Source organism: Eumetopias jubatus, unplaced genomic scaffold, assembly GCF_037043125.1.
Source record: "Eumetopias jubatus isolate StellerSeaLion01/CBP00866 unplaced genomic scaffold, mEumJub1_p1.0 scaffold_8, whole genome shotgun sequence".
In the NCBI taxonomy this organism is placed as follows: domain Eukaryota; kingdom Metazoa; phylum Chordata; class Mammalia; order Carnivora; family Otariidae; genus Eumetopias; species Eumetopias jubatus.
The window spans coordinates 135871126-135881351 of record NW_028274814.1 but is presented as its reverse complement, the minus strand read 5'-3'; the positions used below and the strand labels follow the sequence as shown (position 1 = coordinate 135881351).

Sequence of the window (10226 nt, the reverse complement as noted above, 5' to 3'; positions counted from 1 at the left end):
AATCTTTTTTATCAATTATTGAAAGAAGGATATTGAAATCTTCCACTATAATTGTCAACTTGTGTATTTCTCTTTGCAGATCTATCAGGTTTTGCTTTAAGCATTTTGAAGCTGTTATTATGTGCATAACCATTTAGAATTGTTATGTTCTCTTGATGAATTGGCCCCTTTATCATTATTATATACCCTTTTTATCACTGGTAATATCTTTTGCTCTAAGATCTACTTGGTCTGATATTAATATAGTCACTCTAGCTTTTTGTTTTGATTAGTGATAGCACAGTATATCTTTTTCCATTCTTTTACTTTTAATCCATTTGTGTCTTTATATTTGAAGCGTGTGTGTGTTTTTGGAGTGCGTGTGCATATGCAAGTGGGGTTGGGGGGCACAGGGAGAAGGAGAGAGAGAAGATCTTAAGCAGGCTCCACACCCAACCCAGAGCCCGATCCAGGGCTCGATCTCACAACCCTGAGATCATGACCTGAGCTAAAATCAAGAGTCAGATGTTTAACCGACTGAGCCACCCAGGCACCTCTGAAGTGTGTTTCTTATAGACAGCATACAGCTGAATCTTGCTTTTTTATTCAGTCTGACAATCTCTACCTTTAAATTTGGGTATTTAAGCCATTTATATTTAATATGGCCATTGTTATGGTTACATTTATTTTTTTAAAAAAATTTAAAGAATTTTTATTTATTTATTTGAGATAGAGAGTGAGAGAGACAGAGAGCATGAGTAGGGGGCAGAGGGAGAGGGAGAAGCAGGCTCCCTGCTGAGCAAGGAACCTGACATGGGGCTCAATCCCAGGACCTGGGATCATGACCTGAGCTGAAGGCAGACACTTAAACCACTGAGCCACCCAGGCACCCCTATGGTTAGGTGTTTTTTTTTTTTTTTTTTAAGATTTTATTTATTCATTTGAGAGAGAGAGAGAGCATGAGGGGGGGAAGGTCAGAGGGAAAAGCAGATTCCCTGCTGAGCAGGGAGCCCGATGTGGGACTCCATCCCAGGACTCCAGGATCATGACCTGAGCCAAAGGCAGTCCGCCTAACCAACTGAGCCACCCAGGCGCCCCCTATGGTTAGGTTTAAATCTTAACATTTTGCTATTAATTTTCTATTTGTCTTACTGGTTTTTGTTTCCCTTTTTCACTTTTCTGTCTTCTTTTGGCCTAATTGAATATTTTAATGATTCTATTAGATCTCATTTGTTGGCTTATTATAACTTTCATTATTGTAATGGTTGCTTTAGGGTTTATAATACAACTTCAATTAATCAGTCTACCTTGGGGCACCTGGGTGGCTCAGTCAGAGGAGTGTGCGACTCTTGGTCTCAGGGTTGTGAGTCCGAGCTCCATGATTGGTGTAGAGATTACTAAAAAAAATAAATAAACAAGAAAGAAATCACAGTCTACTTTTAAGTGAGAATATACTGCTTGGTGGAAAGTGTAAGAACCTTACAATAGTTCCTTCATTTCTCCCCTCCTATCTATTAAAAAAAAAAACTTGAGTCTCAGCGTTACTGACAATTCCAACCCGGGAGGACTAAAGCTATTCTAGCTTTTCCCCTTCCCATATTTGTATCTCCTTTTTCCAACAGACAGAAACTGGGCTTCCATTATTTCAATTCCTCTGTTTGACATTTACCTCCAGACCTTGTGGGCTGCCATTCACCTGAGTGTGGGACTTGACACCCCCCCTCAACCCCATTAGGGTCTACCTGCTCCCGACAGCCTAACTTGTTCACATCTGCCTAGTGGCTTTTTTATGGACAAAAAAAGGAAAAAAAAAACAAAAACAAAGAATATTTTCTTTTTTTTAAGATTTTATTTATTTATTTGAGAGTGAGAGTGAGAGAGAGAGAGAGAGCGCACACATGAGAGGGGGGAGGGGCAGAGGGAGAAGCAGACTCCCTGCTGAGCTGGGAGACCCATGCGGGACTCGATCCCGAGACTCCAGGATCATGACCTGAGCCGAAGGCAGACACAACCAACTAAGCCACCCAGTTGCCCCGAAAATGGTGTTTAGAGACCACAGTCTGAGAGTCAAGTGCTTTGCTACTGGTTGGTTATTAGTTTTTAAGTGTCTTTAGTGGATAGAGCTGGGAAATACTTTTCATTTTAAAGAGAAAATGTGGGGCTCCTGGCCGGCTCAGTCAGCAGAGCATGCAACTCTTGATCTTGGGGTTGTGAGTTTGAGCCCCATGTTGTATGTAGACATTAGTTAAAAAAGTATTTTGGGGAGGTAGGTGGAGGGATGGGGTAATTGGCCATTAAAGAGGGCACTTGATGTAATGAGCCCTGGGTGTTATGTGCAACTGATGAATCACTAAATTCTACCTCTGAAACTGATAATAATATACTATATGTTAATTAATTAAATTTTTAAAAAGAAATATTTTTTGAAATAAATAGAAAATGCACAATGAGTTTATGTTCATATTTCCAGCTTAAATTCAGGATTATAGGATTTTTACTTATCTTCTTTGATTTCTGTTTCTTTTTTTCTCTTAGGCTGAAAATCTTGGTTCCTAAGAACATTAACATATTACTTATTTGTTTTATCCATACGCATAATTGTATGTAATATATATTATACAGTATGTGTTATAGACATAATATAGCATATATTTATATTATGTATTTTGGAAAAATACCAATATTATCGCTAACAATATAACTACTGAAAACAACTTAAGATTTATTTGCTCTTTTTACTTGTTTATTATATTTTAGATTTTATTTATTTGTCAGAGAGAGGGTGTGCACAAGCAGGGGGAGTGGCAGGCTCCCGGCTGAGCAGGGAGCCCAATGCGGGACTTGATCCCAGGACCCTGGGACCATGACCCGAGCTGAAGGCAGACGCTTAACCGGCTGAACCACCCAGTCGTCCGCGCTCTTTTTATTTTTAATTTTTTATTTATTTAATTTATTTTTAAGTTTATTTAGTTTTAGTAATCTCTACATCCAATGTGGGGCTTGAACTCACAACCCCCAGATCAAGAGTCACACGCTTTTCCAACTGAGCCAGCCAGGCACCCCATTTATTTGCTCATTTAAAAAAAAATATTTAGGGTATCTCATTCTGGGATGTATGGTAAAATTACTTACTCTCGAAATAGTTCCCATCTGGGTGGTTGAACCACCAACTTTATATACAGTTACATCTATTTGTTTCATTTTGCTTCTGTTTTTTAGGGGATTATTTTCATTTCAATTTAATTTTGGTTTATAACTGAATAAAGTGTTTACCTGGGCCCAGAGCCAAAACTACAAAACATGGTGTCTTTAGAGAAGTCTGGCTCTACCTGTGTTCTCTCTCTCCCCGTCTGTGATCTTGGCTTTCAGGTTTTCCTTTCTTTTAATATAAACAAATACCTTTATATACTTGGACCACTTCTCCTTCTTAAACAGTAGCATACGATATACATTTTTCTCCTCTAGACTCAATGCACCTGTTTTATGGCTTTATAAAGTGGCAAAGGACATGGGTTCATTGTTAAATGGCCATGTCAAGAGCCTGGTGACTAGGTTTATATTCTATGTATTTTAAATTCCCCTTGTGTACACAGAATGGTCATTACTGGTCATTTATTGAATGTATGCCCTGAGCCAGGCATTGTACAGGGCATTTTATTTATTTATTTATTTTTTTAAAGATTTTTATTTTTTATTTATGTATTTTTCTTTCAGTAGGCTCCACACCCAGTGTGAAGCCCGACATGGGGCTTGAACTCACAACCCTGAGATCAAGAGTCGGATGCTTAACTGCCTGACCCACCCAGGTGCCCCAAGATTGTTCTTTAAGTAATCTCTACAGCCAACATGGGGCTCAGACTCACAACCCTGAAATCAAAAGTCTCACACTCTTCCAACTGAGCCAGCCAGGTGCCCCATGCTGAGCATTTTCTATGCTGTATCAGTTACCTCTTGCTGTGTAAAAATAAAAACCCAAAATCTTAGCTTAAAGCAACAGACATTTATTATCTCCTGGTTTCTGTGGGTCCGTAGCCTGGGCACAGTTTAGGTGGGTCTTCTGGCTCCGGGTGTCCCATGAGGCTGCCATCAAAATGTCGCCAAGGCCGTGCTCACCTCTAGGCTTGGCTGGGGAAGGACCCATGGCCGAGCTCACTCATGTGGTTGTTGGCAGGATTCAGTTCCCGGCAGGCAGGTGGCTGGAGGCTGTCCTCAGTTTCTTGCTTCTTCCTCTCCTTAGAGCAGCTCACAATATAGAATCAGAGTAAGCAAGTGAGTGGGGGAGGGGGAGGGAGGGGAGGAGGGGAGGGAGAGAGGGTGAGCACTGTCACTGTCTTTTAGAGCCTGACCTCAGCAGTAACACCCCATCAGTTCTGCCATGTTCTGTTGGTCAGAAGTAGGCAGTAAATCCGGCCCCTACACGAGGGAAGGGATTACATGAGGCTGTGTGGGGGAAGCGGAGGGTTTGCTGAGAGCCTTTTAGAAGGTGCCTCCTATCTGTGCTTTAGCTCTTTAACAACCACAACAGCGTCGTGAGGGAAATATTACTGTCCCCACTTTACAGATGAGAAAAATGAGGCATGGACAGTGTAGGCAATTTACGCAGCATCCTAGAGCCAGGAGGTGGCAGAGCGGGGTCTGACCCACAGCCTGGCCCCAGGGGAGTATCAGCAAGGATCATGCAGATGCTCTCAGGACTGATTCTGTGGTGTGAACCAGCCACTTGAATAAAAGCATCTTGGAATTTCGACCCAGATCACATATCTCAAAATACCTGACTTGGTGGAACACCCACTCAAGTCTCGATTTTTCTGTGATTTATGTCCGGTTCTAGATTTCCATCAGAACCATTGGTCCCCACCTTCCTCACCAAGGATGCGGAGAGTCGCAGCTGGATGGTGTTCTCTAGAGAACACTAATTTCTGAGTTAATCTGAAAAGACAGAACTCCGCTCTTTCCATGTACCCTGCAGAGATACCTGGTGTTTAAACTTTTTAATCATTTACATTAAATCCTCCAGTACAATTGTAGTCATTTCTTCTCATCCAGTACATCTTTGTGAGAACTTATTACGTACTAGATACTGTTCTGGTGGTGAACAAAAGGGATGGCATTCTGGCACTTTCTAGTAGTGGGATAAAGACAGTCAATCAATCAACTAATCAGTCAGTCACTCATAACGTGTGAGAGACAGTGACAGCCTGCCAAGGAGAAAATGCATCGATGGGAGTTTTAGGAACAAATTGTGTAGCTATAGGTGGGGGTGGGGTGGGCGGGAGAGAGCATTCCAGAAATGGAGAACAGCCAGTGCAAGGCGATGTCTGGTGCGTTCCAACCCAGTGGGGACGGTGGTGTGGCCGGAAGCTGTGGAGGAAGGTGTGAGGCTGAGATCCCAAAGTGTTCGGCCTGGTGGGAAGGAAGACCTCGTCCTTTGCTGGGGAGGGGTGATGGTGGGGAGGGGAGTTGGTGGGGGAGGGGCATTGACAATGGGCTTGGCAGTGGAAGGTCAGAGGAGCCCACTGGACCCCAAGTGGAGGTTTTGAGTAGGATGTTGGGCGTTCGAGTCTGGAGTCAGGGCAAGGCCCTGGCCAGAGGGCTAAGGCTGAGAGTCCAAGCCCTCCAGTGGGATTTACCGTGGGCGTGAGTGTGGGCAGAGAGGAGGTTTGAGGTCAGCCTTCGACTTGCCCCCATTCGGGGGTTGGGGTGATGAGGAGCAGCCAGCAGGAGAGGGGAAAACGGGCGGGAGGAAATGCCGCGCCAAGGGGCTGTGGCCTGGGACAGGGTTGCGGGATTACGGCACCAAGGTCACTGGGCCTCGCTGAGGGCATTTCAGAGAGAGGAGGGAATGACAGCCCATCAGAGAGAGATGTGGAGGGAGTGGGGGCAAGGGGAGTAATACAGACAATGCAGACATTCTTCAAAGGAATTTTCTAGATCAGAGGACTGGCACACTTCTTGGAAAGTGAAGCTGGGCCAAGAGAGGCTTTTGTGGGGTTTGTGGTGGTGGTTTTGTAAGAAGGGAGAAATGACAGTGTGTTTGCATGTTTGCACACTGCTGGGAAGGAGCCTGTAGTGAGAGGGAAATGGTGCAGGAGCGGGGGTCTGCTGAAGCATCGGGCTGGAGTCAGCAAGAAGGGTTCGGATCTGGACCCAAATGGAGGTGCCAGGCACTGCTGTAGACTGGGGGTCAACAGTGAATAACTGAAAACTCCCTGCTCTCACGGAGCTTACTGTACGGGGAGGTGGACCCGAAACAAGGTAAATAAAGGAATTTTTAAATTGTATTTATTTGAGAGAGAGAGAACATGAGCAGTGGGGAGGGACAGAGGCAGAGGAAGAAGCAGGCTTCCCGCCGAGCAGGGAGCCCGATGCGGGGCTCCATCCCGAGACCCCGGGATCATGACCTGAGCTGAAGGCAGATGCTTCACTGACTGAGCCACCCAGACGTCCCGGTAAATAAAATTTTAAAAAGGGCACTAAGTGCCAGGAGGAACCCAGGTCAGGGAGGGAGATGCTGGGTTTAGGGAGGGATGCATTTTAGGTGGGGTGGCCAGCAAAGGCCTCCCTAGGAGAGTAAAATTTTATACAAGCCAGGCAGACGGTGACAGGAGGGACCCTCATGGGTGTGTGTGTTGGGGGGGGCACGGCTCCAGGAGGAGGAACAGCAAGGCTCAGATGGGAGCATGTGGTTGGTGAGCCAGGAAGGAGGCTGGCAGGTAGGTGAGCCCAAGCGAGAAGGGGTGGAGATTGGGCAGAAGGTAACCTGGTGGGGGCATTGGCAAGGCATTGGCAAAGCCCGAGGGAGCTTTGACCCTGAGAGAGAGAGAGAGACAGAGAGAGAGAGAGAGAGAGAAGGGAAGGGAAGGGAGGAGAGGAGAAGGGAGGGGAGGGGAGGAGAAGCCAACGTAAGTGTTTGCGGATGTGATGCAACGTCACCCGGCCTGTGTTGAACTCCATCCCTCTGGCTGCTGTGTCGAGCACAGGCCGGGGAAGGACACAGAAGCAGAGACAGGGAGCCTTGCAGGAAGTGGGAGGCAGGGGCGCCAAGGGGCTGTATCCTGGTGACATTCTGCAGGTAAAGGCGACTGGGGGTGTGAGAGATGGTGCCAAGGCTCATCTGAACAAACAGAGGGATGTAGTCAGGAGAGCCTGAGGGAGCTCTTGGCTGATGGGCTCCCCTTTTCTTCAATGAAATGGAAGCAGGCTGGGGCAGGTGGGAATATCCTCCAAGGAGCAGGGCAGGGACTGGGCCAGGTGGCAGAGGGGCCTGGGGCCCCATCCAGGTGAGCACTTTTGACTGTGAATGAGACTGGTTAGCAGGAATGTGTGTGTCCCCAGCCACTTTCAGGAGCATAGGGCAGGGGGCGGGGCCTAAGCAGAGGCGGGGTCCCCCGCCCCCAGCCGTGGGATGAGGGTGGGAGATGGGTCCAGGAAGAGCACCAGAGGACCAGGGTTCACAGGGGCTGAGGTGGTCAAGGACTGTTAGGAGGCAGGAATCTAGAAGCAAGAAATGGGTAGTAGGAGGTGGTGGCCTGAAAGGGCCGGAAATTGGGGGTCTGAAGAATCTGGGCACACTTGCCAGGCCCAGTGTGTGCCCTCGGGAGCCAGTCGCTGAGCCGTGAGGAGACACAAGCCATTGGAGGAGAGGAGGTGAAGGACTGAAGTCAAAAGACCATCTGCGTGGATGCTGGAACCGCCAAGGAGTACGCAGGTGCAAGGGGACAACAGGTGGCCCAGCACGAAGATCTTCAAGGATTGAGAGTAGGTGGCCTGGAGATCTGTGGGTGCCTGAGGCAAGGAGAGGCGGCCGGTAAGAAGGTCTGACAACAGGAGGTTCAGAGGTCTGCTTTGTGGGGAGGGTGGAGAAGAGTCCGGAAGCAGCGTCGAGGAGCAAGGATGGCACAGACTCCGTTTCCAGGACCGGGAGCACCAAGGCCTCCGCAGGACCCTGATGAATAACCCTGTGAAGCTCCTGTGTCTTCCCTGAGTAGACGGGGCTGGCTGCAGAGTTTCGGCTGACAAGAGCCGGTCGCTGGCTGACCGCTACCCTCCTCGCCGCCTCGGCCTTCTGCCCTGCAGCCAGCCCCGGGCACCCTGCCAACAGCCAGGCCTGGGGAAGCGGCACCTGGTTACCCACTGCTCGGGAGGGCTGCCCCACCGATGAGCCACCTGGGCAGGTAGGGGTCCCCTGGTTTCTGGGATAGTTCATTTTACATGTAACTTGACTGAGCTATGGGGGGGGTGGGGGGCTCAGATATTTGGTCAAACGTGGTTCTGGGTGTGTCTGGGAGGGTGTTTCTGGGGGAGACTCACATGGGAATCAGTAGACTTGAGTCAAGCAGATGGCCCTCCTTGATGTGAATGGGCCTCCTCCAATCTATCGAAGGCCTGAATAGAACCAAAAAGCAAAGGAAGGGGGGGATTTGCTCTCTCTGCCTGTCTTCAAGTTGGGACGTTGGTTTTCTCCTGCCCTCGGACTAAGATTCAGGCTGGAACTTTCACCATCAGCTCTCCTGGGTCCCCAGCTTGTTGGTTGCAGGTGTCAGGACTTCTCAGCCTCCGTAGTCATGTGGGCCAATTTTTTATAATACATCTCTTCACACACACACACACACACACACACACACACACACACACACACACCCTATTGGTTCTGTTTCTCTGGAGAATCCAGACTAATTGGGTTTCTGTGGCTCTTCTAACAATAAGGATGGTTTGAAAAATGGCCAGAGCTGTGGAGACAGACAAGTCAGGGAGGCCAGATGCCCCCACCTTGAGCCAGGCCACGCCGGGTTTGGGCAGAATCGGGGCTCAGGGCAATTGCGTAGACGGCCGTGGCTTCCAAGCTGCAGTTTTGGAGTGAGTCCAGCGGACCAAGTGTCCTCATCTGGGAGCTCTGCGCAGAGTCAGCCCAACCCGGGCCTGCTGCTGTCATGGTGGCATACCTTCATCCGACTGGGGGCACGGCCTCTTCACCGTTAGACAGTCATGTTCAGGGCGGGATGGAAGTACAGATAATGTTTTATGATAAAGAAAAAAATCGGGATAGGATGATTTATTTTTATTTTTATTTTTATTTATTTATTTTTTTTAAGATTTTATTTATTTGACAGAGACAGAGATAGTGAGAGCAGGAACACAAGCAGGGGGAGAGGGAGAGGGAGAAGCAGGCTTCCCGCGGAGCAGGGAGCCCGATGCGGGGCTCGATCCCAGGACCGTGGGATCCTGACCTGAGCTGAAGGCAGACGCTTAACGACTGAGCCACTCAGGTGCCCGGGAAAGGATGATTTTTTTTCAAGACTTTTTTTTTTTTTTTTTTTTTTTTTGGCTTTTAAGATTGATTACCAGTTCCTTGAGATTGGACCATTCTGCTTGGGGACCATGAACTCTTTTCTGGGCTGTTTTGATCCACTTTGCATCCTTTCACTGCTCCTGGGCACTTCTTCACGTCAGTGGAAATAAAAGGAAATGAAACCAAAACAATGATTTGACATTCCGAGGGAAAAGGCACAGAATGGGAGGAAGCTGAAGTGACCGCGAACATTCGTTCGCTCCTCAGTGATTGACCTTTGTCATCCCCGCGCTGCTGACAGGGACCCGGAGCCAACAAGGTGGTGTTCGCCCCAACCAAACCTTTTAGCAAGGCCAATGTGGAGGTCATTCAAAACCTGGTTGGGACCCCAGGTGTTTACACAAGAGAAATGAAAACATATGGTCACAGAGAAACCCAGACGTGGATGTTTATAGCAGCTTTGTTCATCATTGCCAGAATCTGAGGACAGTCCCCACCCTTCTCCTGGCGAAGGGACAAGCCAACCATAGTGGCCCACACAGTCTCCTCACTGACTCCTCAGTCGGAATCATACATGATAAGAAGGAACCCACGCAACAGCTTGGGTGGACCTCAGAAGCATTGTGCTCCGTGAGAGCATCCAGACTCGAAAGGCCACGTGCCTTGTGATTCCACTTCTGTGGACACTCTGGATAAAGGCAAAAGGAGAACGGATCGGGGTGGCCAGGGGCTGTGGGGAGGAGCTGACCACAAAGGGACAAAGATGGGAATTTTCGGGGGATGATGGAGCGTTCTTTATATTGACGGTGGTCGGTGGTTGCGGTTACACATTTGTCAAAACCCAGAGAACTACACCAAAGAGAGTGCATTTTACTGCCTGTGAATTTAAAAATAAATTTTTGAAAGTTAAGAGAAGAAAAAAAAAACCATCATTGTTTCCAAATAAAGGAAGAAGAAA

General features: G+C 47.8%; 1 long non-coding RNA gene across 1 annotated transcript; it reads left to right on the top strand.

The window, feature by feature from the left end:
* The first annotated feature begins 6956 nt into the window (after window positions 1–6956).
* Window positions 6957–10226, top strand: LOC114218330 (uncharacterized). Its single transcript, XR_003611178.2, has 3 exons — window positions 6957–7051; window positions 7559–8153; window positions 9313–10226. It is a non-coding gene; the product is annotated as an uncharacterized LOC114218330 (long non-coding RNA).